The sequence below is a fragment of the Dreissena polymorpha genome, chromosome 6, assembly GCF_020536995.1.
Source record: "Dreissena polymorpha isolate Duluth1 chromosome 6, UMN_Dpol_1.0, whole genome shotgun sequence".
Classification (NCBI taxonomy): domain Eukaryota; kingdom Metazoa; phylum Mollusca; class Bivalvia; order Myida; family Dreissenidae; genus Dreissena; species Dreissena polymorpha.
In genome coordinates, this window is record NC_068360.1 from 41,199,177 (window position 1) to 41,216,805 (window position 17,629).

General features: G+C 34.2%; 1 protein-coding gene across 2 annotated transcripts in view; it reads right to left on the reverse strand.

Moving 5' to 3' along the window:
- LOC127834962 (uncharacterized) overlaps positions 1-15,931 on the reverse strand; it is a 79,021-nt gene extending 63,090 nt beyond the window's left edge. For both annotated transcript variants that reach the window (XM_052361121.1, XM_052361117.1), the window contains exon 1: positions 15,825-15,931. The gene's annotated coding sequence lies outside the window, so the exon portion shown is untranslated. The remainder of the gene's footprint in view (positions 1-15,824) is intronic.
- Positions 15,932-17,629: the final 1,698 nt, after the last annotated feature.

Below are 17,629 nucleotides of genomic sequence, written 5' to 3' on the forward strand. Positions count from 1 at the left end.
ATAGAAGATATTGCTTGGATTCGGTAGAATATCGATTCAAAAGCACGAGTGTTAATATAATAAAAAAAAAAAGAACACCGAATTCAATAAATTTTCTTTTTATTTTATGATTTTTTATCGATAATTTTCGCTGTTAATGTGCACTGTTTGAAGCAGTGATTTATCAGTTTTAATTCCCGATATTTCTCTATTAACCACCGGGAAATATAAAATAAATATTGTATAAACATATTACTTACATTCTCTAGCGCACTGTCCGGCTTTCTTGTAATTATTACCTATAGCCAATAGTGAACTTTCCATAACGTCATGTTTCAATATTTGTTTCAACGTCTTACTTTCGTTTTCTAGTTATGATTAAGCTTCTGAATATTTTCTAGTAATCTGTTTATTAAATATATCGACTCATCACATATTTAAATTTCCACACAAATCAAATGAAGTTAATAAACATAACTCTATTAATTTCGCGGTTTAAAAAACGTCCGAAATATTCAAATGTTAACGTAAAAACGACAGTGTTTTGTGTACTCGATGCCGGACAGTTTTTGTTCTTTGATAAACATTCACCACTAGATTGCGTTATAATCAACACTTCAACTGTGGCCTGGATCTAATCTGGTAATTAATCTGTATTACATTTTATTATGGAATTCACGTGTTAATTGCAGAGCATGTATATTGCACTACTTAACAGGTACACAGTCAACACATCGGCAGGCTGTCAAGTAACCTTTTTTCAAAAAGTAGGAAAAAATAGGAACTACTTTTGCAAGAAAAGTAGGAAAAAAGTAGGAAAAAGTAGGAACTTTTCCCTCAAAAGTAGGAATACATAATACTAATTTTTTAGACACAGGTCCAGGAAACATAGCTTGAAACAGAGCAGGAGTGCCATCACATGTTCTGTATGGATACCCACTTGAAGCTACCTTAAGGGCCCAGAAGATTTCAGCCTTTTGTACCTGTTCCTTGTGTGATGGATGTACTTGCATACAGATAGATTTATCCCCACAACCCTGAGAGCTGCTTGGCTTTTGGGTACTTCCAAACAAACGCTTTTGTGAATTATCATGCATGTATTTCATGTTTTCCTTGTGTTTTTATCCATCTGCATGACTTATAAGTTGATTAGCACCAGAATTACTACAAGATGGACTTCATTCAGACAGTACAATATCTTGCAAACTCATTGCCGGTATCTCTCTTGCACCATGATCCCAGTGTTTTTCCACTGTTGTCCAACTTCTCCATCCATGAAGGGTTAAACTTTGTTTTCCCACTAGGAATTTTAGCACTTATATTAGTGTATCTATGATAATTAAGTTTCAAGCAAAGCTACCCTGATAAAGAAGTATACATGTAATTATATGCTGTTCATTTTGGTGTATCATCAGATAAGTGGTTAGAGGTCTTCTGTGTATCGATATGGTAATTATATTGTGCATGTTATATCCTTAAGCAGAAGACCAAATTTATTTAGTGATACACCAACTTGTTGTACAAGATTAATACTAGTATATAAAGCAGTGTCAATGCTCTGCAACAGCTACATTGTGAAACCTTTAAATTGACAATAGGGTGCAGTTATAATGACTTAAGTTACATTCAAAATGACTGGTCATTGCAGAGCAGATTATGCAACTGGAGATAGGACCTTATCACCTGACATCTTTTATGACATCATTGATTGGGCAATAAAACAGTTGCACTACATTGTTTATTCCAGTTTCAAATAATGGCTTTTACATTATTGATGACTTTGTGGGAGTGTAATAATGCCGTTTAATAATTTTAATACTACGCTGTAACACCTTGAAGTAACCTCACTAGCTATGGCATCATTAGACAAGAATTGTGTTTGTCAGAAACACCGAAACACAATTATCTCCCTTTTAAAGCTTATTACTTCCCTTGGATTGTATTTTTTAACTTTTGACCTTGAAGGATGACCTTCACCTTTTACCACTCAAAATGTACAGCTTCATGAGATACACATGCATGCCAAATATAAAGTTGCTATCTTCAATATTGCAAAAGGTATGGCCCATATTAAAGTTTTCGGACGGACACACACACACAGACAGACAGACAGACAGACAAACGGTCTGACAGTACAACTGCAATATGCCACCCTACCGGGAGCATAAAAATGTATCAGGGCATTTAGGCTCTGTGCAATTATCTTTAATTACTTAACATGATGTACCTATGATATCAATAGAACACCATATCCGTTGTCATGTAATACAGAATTTATTACATTTGTAAATGATGAAAACTCGGCAAAGCATCAGTTTTATCTTTTTTCCAATAACTTGTGTAATAAATTCCATTTTACATAACCACTCATACAATACATGGTATCTCTATATCTCTACATTCCAAACAGCAATATCATGTAAACATGCATAAGGTTTGGTCAAATTGTTGTCAATGGAAACAAAATAAAACTGGAATAAACAATGGGTTCCCTCAGCTCTTGCATCACTGGGAACTGTGTAAGGTAGTGAAGTCTGCAGTGTACAAATGCTAAGGAAGTAAACAAGGCACTATTGTTACTTCAAAAAAAAAACTTGTCAATAATTTTAAAAGTTACATAAGAAATACGTATTTATGCTCCTGAAGAGGTGCTAGCAGACAGTCAGCATGGGTTGTCACGTCTCATCTAGATGAATGCACATTACCAGGGATACAGTCATGCCATAGATTCATTCATCCTGCAAGTTTACTAAATAAACTCTTTAAAAAATAATAATTCTCCATTGAAAATGAAAAAGTAGGAATAGTAGGAAGATTTGGTAAAAAATAGGAAAAAGTAGGATCCTGATGAAAAAGTAGGAAATAGTAGGAAAAAGTAGGAAAAAGTATGACCGCTTGACAGCCTGCATCGGCAATCCCGAACTATATCATGTTCAATACTTGATACATCGGATGATATGTGTATATTTAACAATAACAATAGTAATAATAATAATAATAATGTAAATATTTTAGATAATATACTAATTGTGAATGCTTCGAGATATTCACGTGGTAATAAACTTACAGCAAAATTGCGCCATGTATAATATAATATACCAAGTCTAGTATACTATCGTAAAAAGCGACATCCAATTTCATGTTGACATGTTTATAAAAAAAACATTCATAACAAAAACCAACATTAAAATATCTATTTGCTCACCTGTTGCAAATCCACCACAAAACAAACACGCTATGAATAAGCTAAATGCGATTTATATGATTAAATATAGCACATATAACTATAAATGTTCTGTTTGTGCATCCAAAACAAGTAAACACAAATGGACTTAAGCAATTCAAACAAAACGTTCGTATCCGTTCAGTTATTAACAAATAAACCTACCTTGTTGCTTCTATAGCAATCTGCTGTACTACAGCCTTGAACAGACGAGATAGAATATTGGTTTGATGCTATCGCCCTCAGACAAAACATGAGTTAATCAGACTATATCAAGCTACTATGTCGAATGCAGTCAACCTTTTTAATTGATCAAAGGACATTTACTCACGTAAGCGCAGAGATTCACAGCATTTGATTGCGTATACCCATGGCTAAATTGAGCCCGTCACGCGAACGATTATGTTTTGTTAACCCTTTAAGAATTTTCTTTTGATCAATAATTTTATTAAATGTGTTTTCTTATAGACAAAACCTAACAGAAATATATATATGGGCAGATCTCTGTGAACAAATGGGGGTTAATGCACGTGCATAAAGTGTCGTCCCAGATAAGCCTGTGAAGTCCGCACAGGCTAATCAGGGACGACACTTTCCGCTTTTATGATATTTTTCGTTTAAAAATTCTCTTCTTAGCATAAATGGCGTTTAAGCGGAAAGTTTCGTCCCTGATTAGCCTGTGCGGACTGCAAATACACCTAAAAAAATATGCTTATGAGCTTATGATGGAGAACAATTTTACACAGAACTTTCACAAACCATCCATAAATTACAAACAAAGAAAGAACAATAGACCTCCAATTTTATGTTTGGTCTGTGATTGACAATAATTTAATCTTCCGCACGACACCTCGTCTTATGACGGCGAAAATATCGGCTACGGTGTTTTTTAAATACAAGCAAACATACATGACAGACTATTTGACCTACCACTTTTTTCTGAAGCGAGTTGTATTTTCCTTCATTCAGTCGAACTTTTTTCCGGTTCTAAACTGTGAAAGTGTCCCTTTTAATACAGAATCGACAATATGGATTGTGTGTTCTCAGAAATTGTCAACCCGGAAAATATTACTTCCTTCCAATACTGGCGTTTAAACAGCTGAATAATAAAGGCAAGTAGAAAGTTACAATGCGTTTTGTTTGAATGGGTATTGAAAACTCATTGGATGTAAGTGTAATTGTAAATTGTTGCAATAGGTAACACACAGGAAATATGACCTCGTTTCAGAATCTAAACAGGCCACGTACATAGAGAGTATTTATTGTGTGTGTCCAAAGTAAAACTATTTCCGGTTTCTATACATAACAGCCCAGTTTATTTTTATTTTTATTTGGGAGAGGGCCCTTCGATGATGTTGATATAACTCTAGGCCCAATCCATTTGTATACATGTACCGCGAACTGTCCATTATATGTAATTATATGTAATTGTTTGTAAATGAATGTGAATATACAATAAAATATGTTTAAACATAAAAAAAACAGTTAATGAAACGCTCCCCGATTGAGAATCGATCCCATCAACCCCCGATCGCTAGGCGGACACCTCATCCACTACACCACGGCGACAAAACTGTTGACTATTTATTTTTTTGAAACTTTGAAACTAGATTCTACCATTTTAATGCATAACACAACTTAAACAAAATATTTTATCCGGCAATTTCGATTTAAAGTTCATCTCTAGAATCTTTAAGTTTAAGCAATTGATCTGTAAAATAAAAAAATTGAATTTCTAAAATTTACAAGAAATCATATTTTCATTGATGCTATGCATGAACTGTATTATTATAAAGTACGATTCCTACTCTGGGAGCGTTTTATTATCTCCTCTTTAGACACCAAGTACTGGTTCTTTCTAGGAAACGTACTCGACAGTGTGCATATCTGCCGATAATACTCGAAAGCGCGGTTGGCAGTACATAGTTTTTTTTTATTATTGCATCCTAAATACAACGTTGCGGCAACGTTTGGAAAAAAACGTCGGGAAAACTTTCATATACACCATTGTGACAACCAAACTGCAACGTTTGAATGCAACCTAAATACAACTTTGCAACAACGTTTGGGTGTCCACTGGGTTAAAAAGTGCACAATTACCTAAAAGCAACGTTGTTGCAACGTCCTATTCAAACGTTCGACCGACGTTTCGCGTGCAACGTTGCAGAAACGTTCGGAAGTGGTTACTAATGTCGCAACCAGAATGCAACGTTTCTGAAACGTCCTTGCAACGTTATGATGAAACGTCGTAACGTTTTGTATGCAACGTTATGGCAACGTTCGGTAATGGTTGCCGACGTTGCGACCTAATTATTACGTTTCGGCAACGTTCGCACAACGTTTGATGCCCACTGGGAGAAAGGCATTACAAAATGTGAGTGTATGTTTGATCTCATACCAATGTGCTTAAATTCAAACAAGATGGCCCACTTAGAGGAAATGACGTCAGCATGTGCCGGTATCACCGCAATAATCTCATTCTTATTGACTTTGAACACGTCCTGAATTCACCAACCCATTCTAAGACTTGATAATAAAAAAATGATCAAAGAAAAAAAATCTCACTTTGAATAGTTTCAGTTCAGGCTGCCAATTCGACTTACCGTTACGTCCTGGATAAAGAAATATGTCATAAGCGGTGGGAAGGGGAGGGGGGAAAAAAGTGATCCAAGAAAAAAATTCTCACTTTGAATAGTTTCAGTTCAGGCTGCCAATTCGACTTACCGTTACGTCCTGGATAAAGAAATATGTCATAAGCGGTGGGAGGGGGAGGGGGATTGCTAAGTTTGGCTCAAAACAAGAAATTTTTGATACTTTTATTGTTTGATTTAAAGGGATCTTTTCACGCTTTGGTAAATTGACAAAATTGAAAAAAGTTGTTTCAGATTCGCAAATTTTCGTTTTAGTTATGATATTTGTGAGGAAACAGTAATACTGAACATTTACCATGGTCTAATATAGCCATTATATGCATCGTTTGAAGATTTTAAAACCTAAAATTTATAAAGCGTTGCAACGCGAAACGATTGAATAATTTGGAGAGTTCTGTTTTTGTCGTTAAATTTTGTGAAACTACGAAGATTGCTTATATAAGGTATAAAATACGTCCAGTATATGTACACGGCGGAATAGCTCAGTAGGCTAAAGCATTTTTACTTCACTATTCTGGCAGGACTCCAGGGGTCACTGGTTCGAAACCTACTCCGGGCAATGTTCTTTTCCTTTTTAAAATTTTATTCTTGATTTTTTACTGGAGCTTTTACGATCCAATGTTTACATTTATCAATATAAAGCATTTAATGAATAAGTTAAAAAATGCCAAAATCTGTGAAAAGGCCCCTTTAAATACTTGTTTGTCTTAATTCTTACTCCTATAAATATGAGGTCGATTTACATCGACCTCATATCGTTTAACGTTATTTTGCAATAGCATCGTTCCGACATGAATTCATGTCGGAAGCTTTAACGGTATCAAATTCATATAACAGCACAGAATAATCATGCAATAAATTATTAAACATAAAATATAAACATTATTTTACTAATTGCATTAGAAAAATGTTTATACAAACTTACAAGTAATGATAGTCCAGACAGTCTTCACGCTAAATATTTTAGCCAAATAGCCCTTCGGGCTAATACGATGGAATTTTGAATAGCCCGAAGACATGTTCAATAGCCCGAGGAGGTCAATTTAAATCTTATGACTTTTTTGGCCAGGAACACCAAAATAGTTATTAACAATCAGAAAATCTACTTCCATTAGTAAAAACAGATGCATGTGATTACAGTAATTAAGGGTATAATGTTTCCTTTTGAAATGCATTTTATACAAAATGCACCAGATAATTATGCTGTTTATTGTAACTTTATTATTACACATGTTCTCATTCAATGATTCCATTAATCAGTTTGACCGGTGTTTTGTTTTATTTTAAAGCGAATTATTATCATGTTTAAAAAATATCCGAAAAACTTCAAAAATACATCAGCCTATTAAAATAACAGATTATTATCGTATTATTACTAGGACAATCGCCGGTGAATTTCTGAATTGTCGGCATGTGACTTCAGAACAAAAGGCCACTGGGTGTGTTAATTGCCCAATCTACAAGTGACAATGTCTGCTTCTTTAATTTACTCCCGATGTTTTGATAAGCATGTGTCAACCGTGAAAAGTATTGTATATTTGTAAACAGATTATAAGTAGCAAAATAGGTCACGTAGCAGAACGAGATTACAGAATAAACGAAAGTACTACAATTATTAATAATACATTAAAAAAACTTATTCTAATGCGCAAAAATAATTGATTAAAACACATGGAAACCTACCTGTAATAAGTATCAATTTGTTTTAACCCAATGCGTACAATATCCCTTACAGACTCTTTAATTTTTATTGAAAAAATTACTTGTCCATTTTTCATGAATTATAAATACATTTTCGGAAAACGCTTCTCAAATTAAATACGCTTCTAGATTGGTCATTATTTTAAAACATTACGAAGTGCCCGATGCGCGAACATCCCGGAACGTGATCTACACATGTTCAGTTTGAATAACCTCATCTTGGTTGGGCGTCAATTGCATCATTACTTTAAATAGCAACATACCCGGATGCTTACACGACAGTTTAGAAAAATGGCGGCCGCATGCTTTAAAACGTCATTTTAGGCATTTAAATAGCAAATTTAAACGTGCTTCTTAAAAACGCGTATAAATCAGGTTATTGATATGACGCTCAAATATTTAATCGACCGATCGGGCTATTTTATTAGCATTTAGGATCGACCGACCGGCCCAAGAATCGACTCGGGCTTCGGGCTTATAGGCTAATTCGAAGACTGAGTCCAGACCTTAAAACACTACCACTGTTCAAATTCCATATTGTTGCCATATAGCACTGTGTAAATTGAAAGTTGCATAATGTTACCTCATTGGTGGGTTATAAATACATTGTTTCTCTATGTATAGTATTCGATTTAGACGAAAATAATAACTTACGTGGAATGTCATATTAGTTTTCCATTAAAACTTTGATCTTGCTGTGTGTGTTTATGGACGTTATTAATTATGTTATACTTATTTTTGTATTTCATTAAGAATTAGAACGTGTAGCCCTTTTTGTTAACTGTTTTTAGCAAACGATTCGCGGCTTAATAAGACACGGAAAATAGTTAAAGCGACACTTTCATTTAAAGGTTTAATGTGAACAATATTAAATGAAACCTTTTTTGGTATTAATATATTTTATTGACATGTTAAATTCGATACTTGAAAAGGTGTTTAGTCTTTAAAAAGATGTCGCTGATATTGTTAATTTCAATAACTGTTAATATGCTTAATGTTGTGTAAGAAATTGAATAGTTTCACTGAGTTTTATTCCCGCCTAAAATCCGATATCGTAAAACGCGCAACGGTTAAGAATAAGGTCTAAATAAGTTTAAGTATTCATATCTGAATATCAGCAGCTGTGCCAGCTGGGAAGCCCCGTTTTGGCTTTAACAACCGCAAGCGAAACAACATACTTGTTTAAGTCTTGCACTTAGACTCCATGATCACAAGTATAGGTCCCTGCTGTGGCGTATGACACCATAGTGTTATTTAGTATTGGTCGGCACAGTATCTGATCATAACGAGACAATTGGTTTGTGCCGAACACAGGGGCAATAAAACCACAGATCTATCAAAAAACAAGATTATTGAGATATCTTTTATTGAACACCGCGATAAAAATGCTCAAACCACGGACTCTAGATTACACGGATAAGAAACATGGCAACATTATCAGAATCATCACTGCTATATGTGTAATCACCTAACAATTCGTCTAAAAATAATTTATATATTTGAGTTGAAGACGATGTACTGTTGTATAAGTCTGAATAAACTATCTGTCTGCCTGTCTAAATCAAAGCCGTCATCGTCCCAGTGAAAAAAAATTCTGATTTTGAATAGTTGAACATGATGCCCTTATGTCAAAATACGAAATGACCCGCGTAACACCGACCGTGATTTTCAAGAATCTTTAATAAATTGATAATTTAAGGTAAATAACATTTCATATAATTATACATAATTCCCTCGTTGATAATTAACAGCAAACGATGAATGTTTTTGACACCCATTTTATTTCAAGTATGCATGCAAAGCCGAATAAAATCGAGAGGGTCCGCTATATACGCTGTTTCATCATAAATTTAACACCCTTGCTGTGTTATAAACAAGAGCTGAAATAGTTAATTTATTAAGATTTATTTATAATAAGCTTTATTGATATGTTTCGTGAACAAAATACTACAATATATCATAAAAAATATAATAATCATGGCAAAGGAAATTCAATGGCCGGTTTCTAAACAAAAGCATAATCGCCAAGACCGTAGCATCAGTTCAGTGCGTTAGGAACTCGCGCTACTTTCTTCCGCCTTCATTCCTTAATTACTTTCGTTTTTAAACAAGTTTTGTTCTATCGTATACAGAATTCTATTCTCCTAAGCAAGATGTAATTTTTAAAACTGAACTCCAAATATAAACGCTACAAATTGGTATTAAGTACGAACATGTCAACCGTAAATCTAGATTCTAAAACTCCAAAACGGTATGATGTTTGCAAAAGTTAAAGTTATAACTCACCGGGCTGTCGAAATCAGAAGAACGCTACAAATTGGTATTAAGTACGAACATGTCAACCGTAAATCTAGATTCTAAAACTCCAAAACGGTATGATATTTGCAAAAGTTAAAGTTATAACTCGCCGGGCTGTCGAAATCAGAAGAACGCTACAAATTGGTATTAAGTACGAACATGTCAACCGTAAATCTAGATTCTAAAACTCCAAAACGGTATGATATTTGAAAAAGTTAAAGTTATAACTCGCCGGGCTGTCGAAATCAGAAGAAAAACTTAATATATATTTATATATCTGTTTACTACGTAACGTAAGCTTTCTAATGATATATAATTTGTCAAAATCGGCCGAGAAATGAAACTATAATTCAATAAAAGACGTGAGTGGGTACATCAAAATGTATAACCTCGGCGCTTCGCTGTACGCTAATTGTACAAAATCGATAGCCACAATACGGCAAAACGCGCGGTGGTAAAACATAAAATGTGTATTTCTTGTGTTTATCTCGCTATAAATCCATTAATAACAACGGGAATATACTAAAACGTATATTTTTGAAAGAGGAATTAATAAGCAACAAGATAACGTATAAACCAATAAAATCGGATGAATAGTTTTTGCATAAGATTGAATTTACTACAGTAAGGGTCAAATACTCGATTCATCTCCTAACAATATACACTCCGTGATACAACTGGTAGTTTTAACACACACATATAGGTTCCATTTAATTTAAGAGTACAGAAAGCTAAAAAGTGATGTGGTTTGTTGTACAACAACAATTGGTTATGTGTAACCTATTCAAAAAATAATTTCGTTCAAGATAATTCAATGTAATTCTATAAACGACAAACACACAAAGTGTGTTGTGTATGTTTATTTTTAAAAATGTACATAAGTGGTTTAAAAGCACAATTTTTACACATTTAAGAGGTAATCGCTCACATATATGTCTAATTAATGAGAATTTTATGCATTAGCAAAGATTTACCGAGAAAAACTGAAGTTTTAGTTGAACTCAATTTGCTATAGGAAAACGACGGTAGCCGTTTAGACGTAAGCGGGGTAGCTTACGTCTAATTATTTGGACTATCTTAATTCTAAGACTTGTTTGGTGAATTCGGACCCAGGTCACAGGTGGTTAGCGTGTGGCTATGATATTAATTAGTGAAAACATCATTTTGAATGATAAATAATCATATTATAACGAAAAATTAACTTTTCTGAAAAAAAAATTTCACTATCAAATATATATATATAACAAGGTATGCAACTCAACATCAGCCCAAAACGGGGTGCATCGCTTTGAACAGCCATATCTTCATCAATTGTGCAGCGACTTTCACGATCTCGGTCTTATTCAGCGCAGAAATGAATTTCCTTTCTGGAAATGTATATGTCTTTCAATATTTTTACAAATGCTGGGTCAACTTTTAAGAAATAACACGATACACAACTCGCATGACCCAGTTGACAGTGATCATGCTGTTTAAGACTGAAATCTTCACGGAGTAAAGGGCAACTTCCCTACAAAGTTCATGTAGTTCGATACCATAATTCAATAAAACGTATGAAAAAAACATTATTACCGTTCTTGTCGTTACATTCTGCATCAAGACTTACTGTCCAGCGCCGTTTGAAACCTTTGTTTACATACATTTCAACTAACTGACATTTTAAACATACGAGTGATTTCATTGGTCCAATGCGGAGGTGTGTCTTTACAACTGGAGATTTCATTCATAAAGAATGCATGATCACTGTCAACTGGGTCATGCGTGTTGTGTATCGTGTTATTTCTTAAAAGTTGACCCAGAATTTGTAAAAATATTGCAAGACATATACATTTCCAGAAAGGAAATTCATTTCTGCGTTGAATAAGACCGAGATCGTGAAAATCGCTGCACAATTGATGAAGATATGGCGGTTCAAAGCGATGCACCCCGTTTTGGGCTGATTTTGAGTTGCATACCTTGTTATATATATTTGATAGTGAATTTTTTTTTCAGAAAAGTTAATTTTTCGTTATAATATGATTATTTATCATTCAAAATGATGTCTTCACTAATTAATATCGTAGCCACACGCTACCCACCTGTGACCCAGGTTATATCGGAAATATTTTTCAGACAATCTACGCATTTTCTTGTTATTGAATCATTCAAATTTTATTGTCTTAGTATTGAATAATCTTAATCTTAAGCCATCGTCTCCTTTATTTGTGGATGGCCCTCGTTCATGCGCATATTTTACGTTAGTATTTGCGTTACTTCTTTTCATGTATGCCTTTACATATATAGGCCCCAACTGATTTTTACATTATGCATTTTCACAATCACCTCTCACGAAAACGTGAACGACGTTACATTCAGTCAAATATGTGCAATTGGCTTTATATCACTGCATCATAATGAATCAAGAAACATGAGAAACAAAGCCTGTTAGTAAACGTAGGTTCGGATGATGTTATGTTCTAGACTAATGTTATTCCCCAATAAGCAGTCGTTTAAATGCAACATACAACAAGCTTATATCTGCTTACCTTTTATTATAGCTTCCACTTTTTTTATCGTTGATTAACATTCAACTGATTATTTTACAGTGATGGAGTTTGCCGAAATTAATTAACACGATCATATTATTAAATTATATTAGTGTCCATGTTAAATGAATATTAAAGGAATGTTCGGAACGAATTAGAAAAAGGTTTTTATTAATGTATAAATACAAATTAACTTGCACTGTTCAAACTAGTCCTCTGTTTCGCTACTTGAACATTCGCGATTGAATACAGATTGGATGTTATCGGCGTCAGAAATAACATGCTTTACTAAACGCTATATCCTTTAACGGTTTTCTATTACAGTTGCATCTGAACGGATAGTTACAAATATCGCGGTCTCAATTGCGACTATCGTGCGTACGATTAATGTACATTGGAACCTCTGTTGACCTCACGTTTATTCAATGTATGTAGCAAACACATGATATTCTGATATTGAATCAATTATGTTGTGGATGCATTTCAATTACCTATGTTTTTGTTTGAAGACAAAGACTACGCATATAGTATCGATTTGGTGGTTTAGGTCTTGGACAATTAATTGCGCCAAATATATTGATAACCGTTTCCAAAAAATATATAAACGGCAATGTATCCGTTTTACTTCTAAACATTGAATAAATGTGTCTTGTTCTGATAAAACTGGGCTTAATTCATGTGCGTAAAGTGTCGTTCCAGATTAGCCTGTGCAGTCCGCACAGGCTAATCAGGGACGACACTTTCCGCTTTAATGGTATTTTTAGTTTCAATGAAGTCCCTTCCTACCGAAAATCAAGTTGAGGCGGTAAGTGTCGTCCCTGATTAGCCTGTGCGGACTGCACAGGCTAATCAGGGACGACACTTTACGCACATGAATTAAGCCCAGTTTTCTCAGAACAAGACACAAATTATTAAAGCTTAGCATGGACATTCACACAAAGAATATTGTATACAGGGATTGTGTGTATCATCAAGGCATCATATAACAAGTCCGTCGATATCGAAGTGTACATAAATGAAACCCTTTACAAAAAGAATGACTTCATTTATATACGATATTTAATGTAGGATTTCAATCCGTTTCCTGACTGTGCGAACGTTTCTACGTACATTATTTGTATTCTTTATTGTGGGAGTTGAGGTTATTGTCCTATTCTCAAAAGAGCAAGCGAGATTTCAACACTTGAATTGACTTAAAAATGTCTTTTCGCAAAGTGGCCTTTTATTGAAAATATTTTTTGAATATGCAAACTCATTTTCAAAAGAAAATATAATGGGGCAAAAGTCAAAGAGGCGTTTATTATCAATAGCGTATTAAATAAATATTTTCTATCCATTATAATGCGTCGCAATTGTGCAAACACAAAATGTACTCAACAGACCTTTATTGAAAACGATTGAATGCTTTTAAATAAAATCTTACAGAAATATATAAATATACATTATTACGACGAAGTCAACGCAAACTAATGTGTAGATTAAAGGGGCCTTTTCACGTATTGGTAAATTGACAAAATGAAAAAAAAAAGTTTGACATTCGCATTGTGACCTTTATTGAAAACAAACGATTGAATGAATATAACACTACAATGGGAACGATATAGTTGGTATGGATTTATATTCTTTTCAATTTTTCTTTATTACATTTGTTTTTCAATATACGGGATTCTTTTGCTCTCGGCGTAGCTGAATAAAATGTGTAATTGTGACTTAGATTTCATGCGATAATAATATGCAGCTTAAATATTGACTTCCATCTGAATCGAGTTAACTGGTAAGTTGTAAGGAATATTCACTTGATGATTAAAGGGGCCTTTTCACAGATTTTGGCATTTTTTTAACTTATTCAGTAAATGCTTTATATTGATAAATGTAAACATTGGATCATAAAAGCTCCAGTAAAAAATCAAGAAAAAAAATAAAAAAAGGAAAAGAACATTGCCCGGAGCAGGTTTCGAACTAGTGACCCCTGGAGTCTTGCCAGAGTCCTGAAGTAAAAACGCTTTAGCCTACTGAGCTATTCCGCCGAGTACTTATCGTGACGTATTTTATACCTTATATAAGCAATCATCGTAGTTTCACAAAATTTAACGACAAAAACAGAACTCTCCAAATTATTCAATCGTTTCGCGTTGCAACGCTTTATAATTTTTAGGTTTTAAAATCGTCAAAAGATGCATATAATGGCTATATTAGAGCATGGTTAATGTTCAGTATTACTGTTTCCTCACAAATATAATAACTAAAACGAAAACTTACGAATCTGAAACAACTTTTTTCAATTTTGTCAATTTACCAAAGCGTGAAAAGATCCCTTTAAGAACTGTAAAACGACATGTTCATGTACTTGTCTTTCTTTGCTAATTTCCTTAACCGTTCGAAGTAACGGAAATTTACGAAATGAGGCGATAGTACATGAAGTTTATTACATGTTTAAAGCCTTTCAACAATGGTTTAATATGAACCAATAAAACTCACATTTATAAGTTCGTCAATTGATTTTTTTTAAAAGAGCATTCACCTGTTATTAGCTCCAAGCAGTGTATCGTAGAGTTGCATTTCATCGATACTTATGCAGTGATTGTAGTATGTCGAAGTTAACTAACAAGATCAAATTATTTTCCAGATTAAATGAAAATTCAAAACGAATTTGCAAACCGTCTTTGTACATTTATTTATTTAATATGAATTAACCAGAATCGAACTATTCCTCTCTGGCTATTTGAGCAGACGCGATTGGATATTGGTTACATGTTATCGGCGTCAGAATTTTTTTTTATTTTCTCATGAAAATATCCTTCTACAGAGTTAAGTACTGTCCGCATTGTTAATTAATAAAATAAGTATTGATGCAGTAAACCGGTGAATCGGAACGGGTGATAACGTAAATAAGTATTGATGCAGTAAACCGGTGAATCGGAACGGGTGATAACGTAAATAAGTATTGATGCAGTAAACCGGTGAATCGGAACGGGTGATAACGTAAATCGCAGTCTCAATTGCGACCGTCGTGCAACAAATTTGAAATTTGAACCTCTATGACCTTATGTTTATTATGTTCAAGTATTAAACACACGACATTCTCAAATTCGGGCCATTAAGCTGTGGATGAAGTTTCAATTGCCTATGATTTTGTCTGCAAACAAAGACTACGAACATACTATTGATTTGGTGTTTACGGTCTTTGACATATGATTACGTCAATCGTTTAATAACTGTAACCAAAGGCTTAAAGGTGATCGAACTATAACTATTTAAACATATAACCATCAAGGTACCGTGCATACGTTAAAGAAAATTGATAATAATTTAATGCTTAGCATGGACGTTTGTACAAAGTAAATTGCACACAAGAACGTGTATTAACAATGCACTATTGAATTCATCCGTTGATGTTAAAGTGAACATATAAATTCCTTAACATAAAGAATTACTTCGTTTACATACCAGATTTCAAAAATGGTCGCAATCCTTTTGCTGAAGTCAACTGTGCGAACGTTATATCCGTAACAGACTGTGACATGACTGGTTTCTATGAATTCTTTTTCCTCTTTTCTGTGTGGGCTTTGAGATTATTTTCGGGTTGTAAAAAAGCAAGCGACATTTCAAAAACTCGTTTTTGACTTTAACATGGCATTTTGCAAAGTGGCATTTCATTGAAAACATTGAAAACAGTTTTCTATTTGCATCATTGTTGCCGAAAGCAAATGTCTTCGGGCAAAAGTCAAAGAGGCATTTGTTATCAATAGCGTCTTTAATACACAATTTCTAATAATTACAATGCGTCGAAATTGGGCAAATACAAAATGTTCTCGACAGATCTTTATTGCAAATGATTGAATGAATATAGCACTGCAGTGTGATAGATCTTTTACATAGGGATTCAGATTCTTTTCATTATTTTTTTTTATTCCTTTCAGTAATCAATAGTCAATATATGGCATTATTTTGCTTTAGATGCAGCTGTTTACGATGAGTTTTGACTAAGATTTTAATGCGATTATCATGCAGTGGGACCGAGTAGTTAATTGGCACGTTTAAGGGAATGTTAACTTTAGGGTTTAAAACTGTAATACGACATTTTGATTTTCTGTTCTTTCTTTGCATATTTTCTGGATCGTTCTTGATACGGAAATTTATTAAATACGGAGGTACTAAACGAACTTAATATAGGTTTAAAACCTTAAAACAATCGTTAAATATTTACCAATGAGCTTCACATACGTTTGTCGACTGAAATTTTCACAATATATTATATTAACCGTTAAAATAAAGTTATGGACATATGATCGTCATATATATTGACACGTTTACGCGTAAAACATCCCATGTAAAACTTGCAGTTTCGTGATCAACTGTTTGACCTTTTTATGTTCAATATACAAAAGAAAACACTATTTCCTTGCGTTTACATAATTATCACTTTTGTCTAGCCTCTGTTATTACACAGCGGTGATTTAAGTAGCGGTACCTCTGTTCAACGCACAAGTTGTTTTGTATCGTTTTTTTATAAATAAGTACAATAATGCAGTAAACGGTTGGAGCATTGGTCAAACTTTAAGATAAAAAGTTGCCCCTTTCTAGACTTTGTCTATTGCCGACCAATCGGCACGAGTCTGCATCCATGCTTTCTCTTGATACCTTTCTTTGAGCATGGACAGCTTTATTTAACACTTTACACTCCTCATCTTTTGTGGTAAGAAGGGAGAGGGGGGCTGTGGCACAGATGATGATGTTCCACTTTGTCTTTTCCCATGGGGATAATATTGTCAGTACGGCTCAGGGGCTCTGCAACTGCTGCAGCCCATTCTGATGCTTACTCAGCGTTGCTTTTCTTTCTTGAACAAATCAAGATCAGTTCAGTTTTCCAACTCAGATGCTGTTCATTCTGATATGCATCAGGTGATCCTCCGGGAATATGGCCTTTGTCAACTACCTCATGCCTTTGCATTCCCTCCTTTTCTTTTACTGACGTGGATCTCACTTTTCCGGTGATGAGGCCAAAAGCCCTGATTCTGTTGCTGGAACAGGGCAGCCTTCATCCAGGAGTTGAAGCCGTGTTCCAGGTCCAAGCAAAGTGATGTTGGATGAAACAGATGGATGGAGGATTGTCATAGGCCACAACTATGGAAGTGTATATTAAGCGATGCTGCTCCAAGACGAAGTAGTACAATTGAGTTAACCAAACAACAGCTGGGTTTGAATTCCTTTAATTAGAAACCAGGTCAAGGTCAAGTTGGTGATATAGGTAG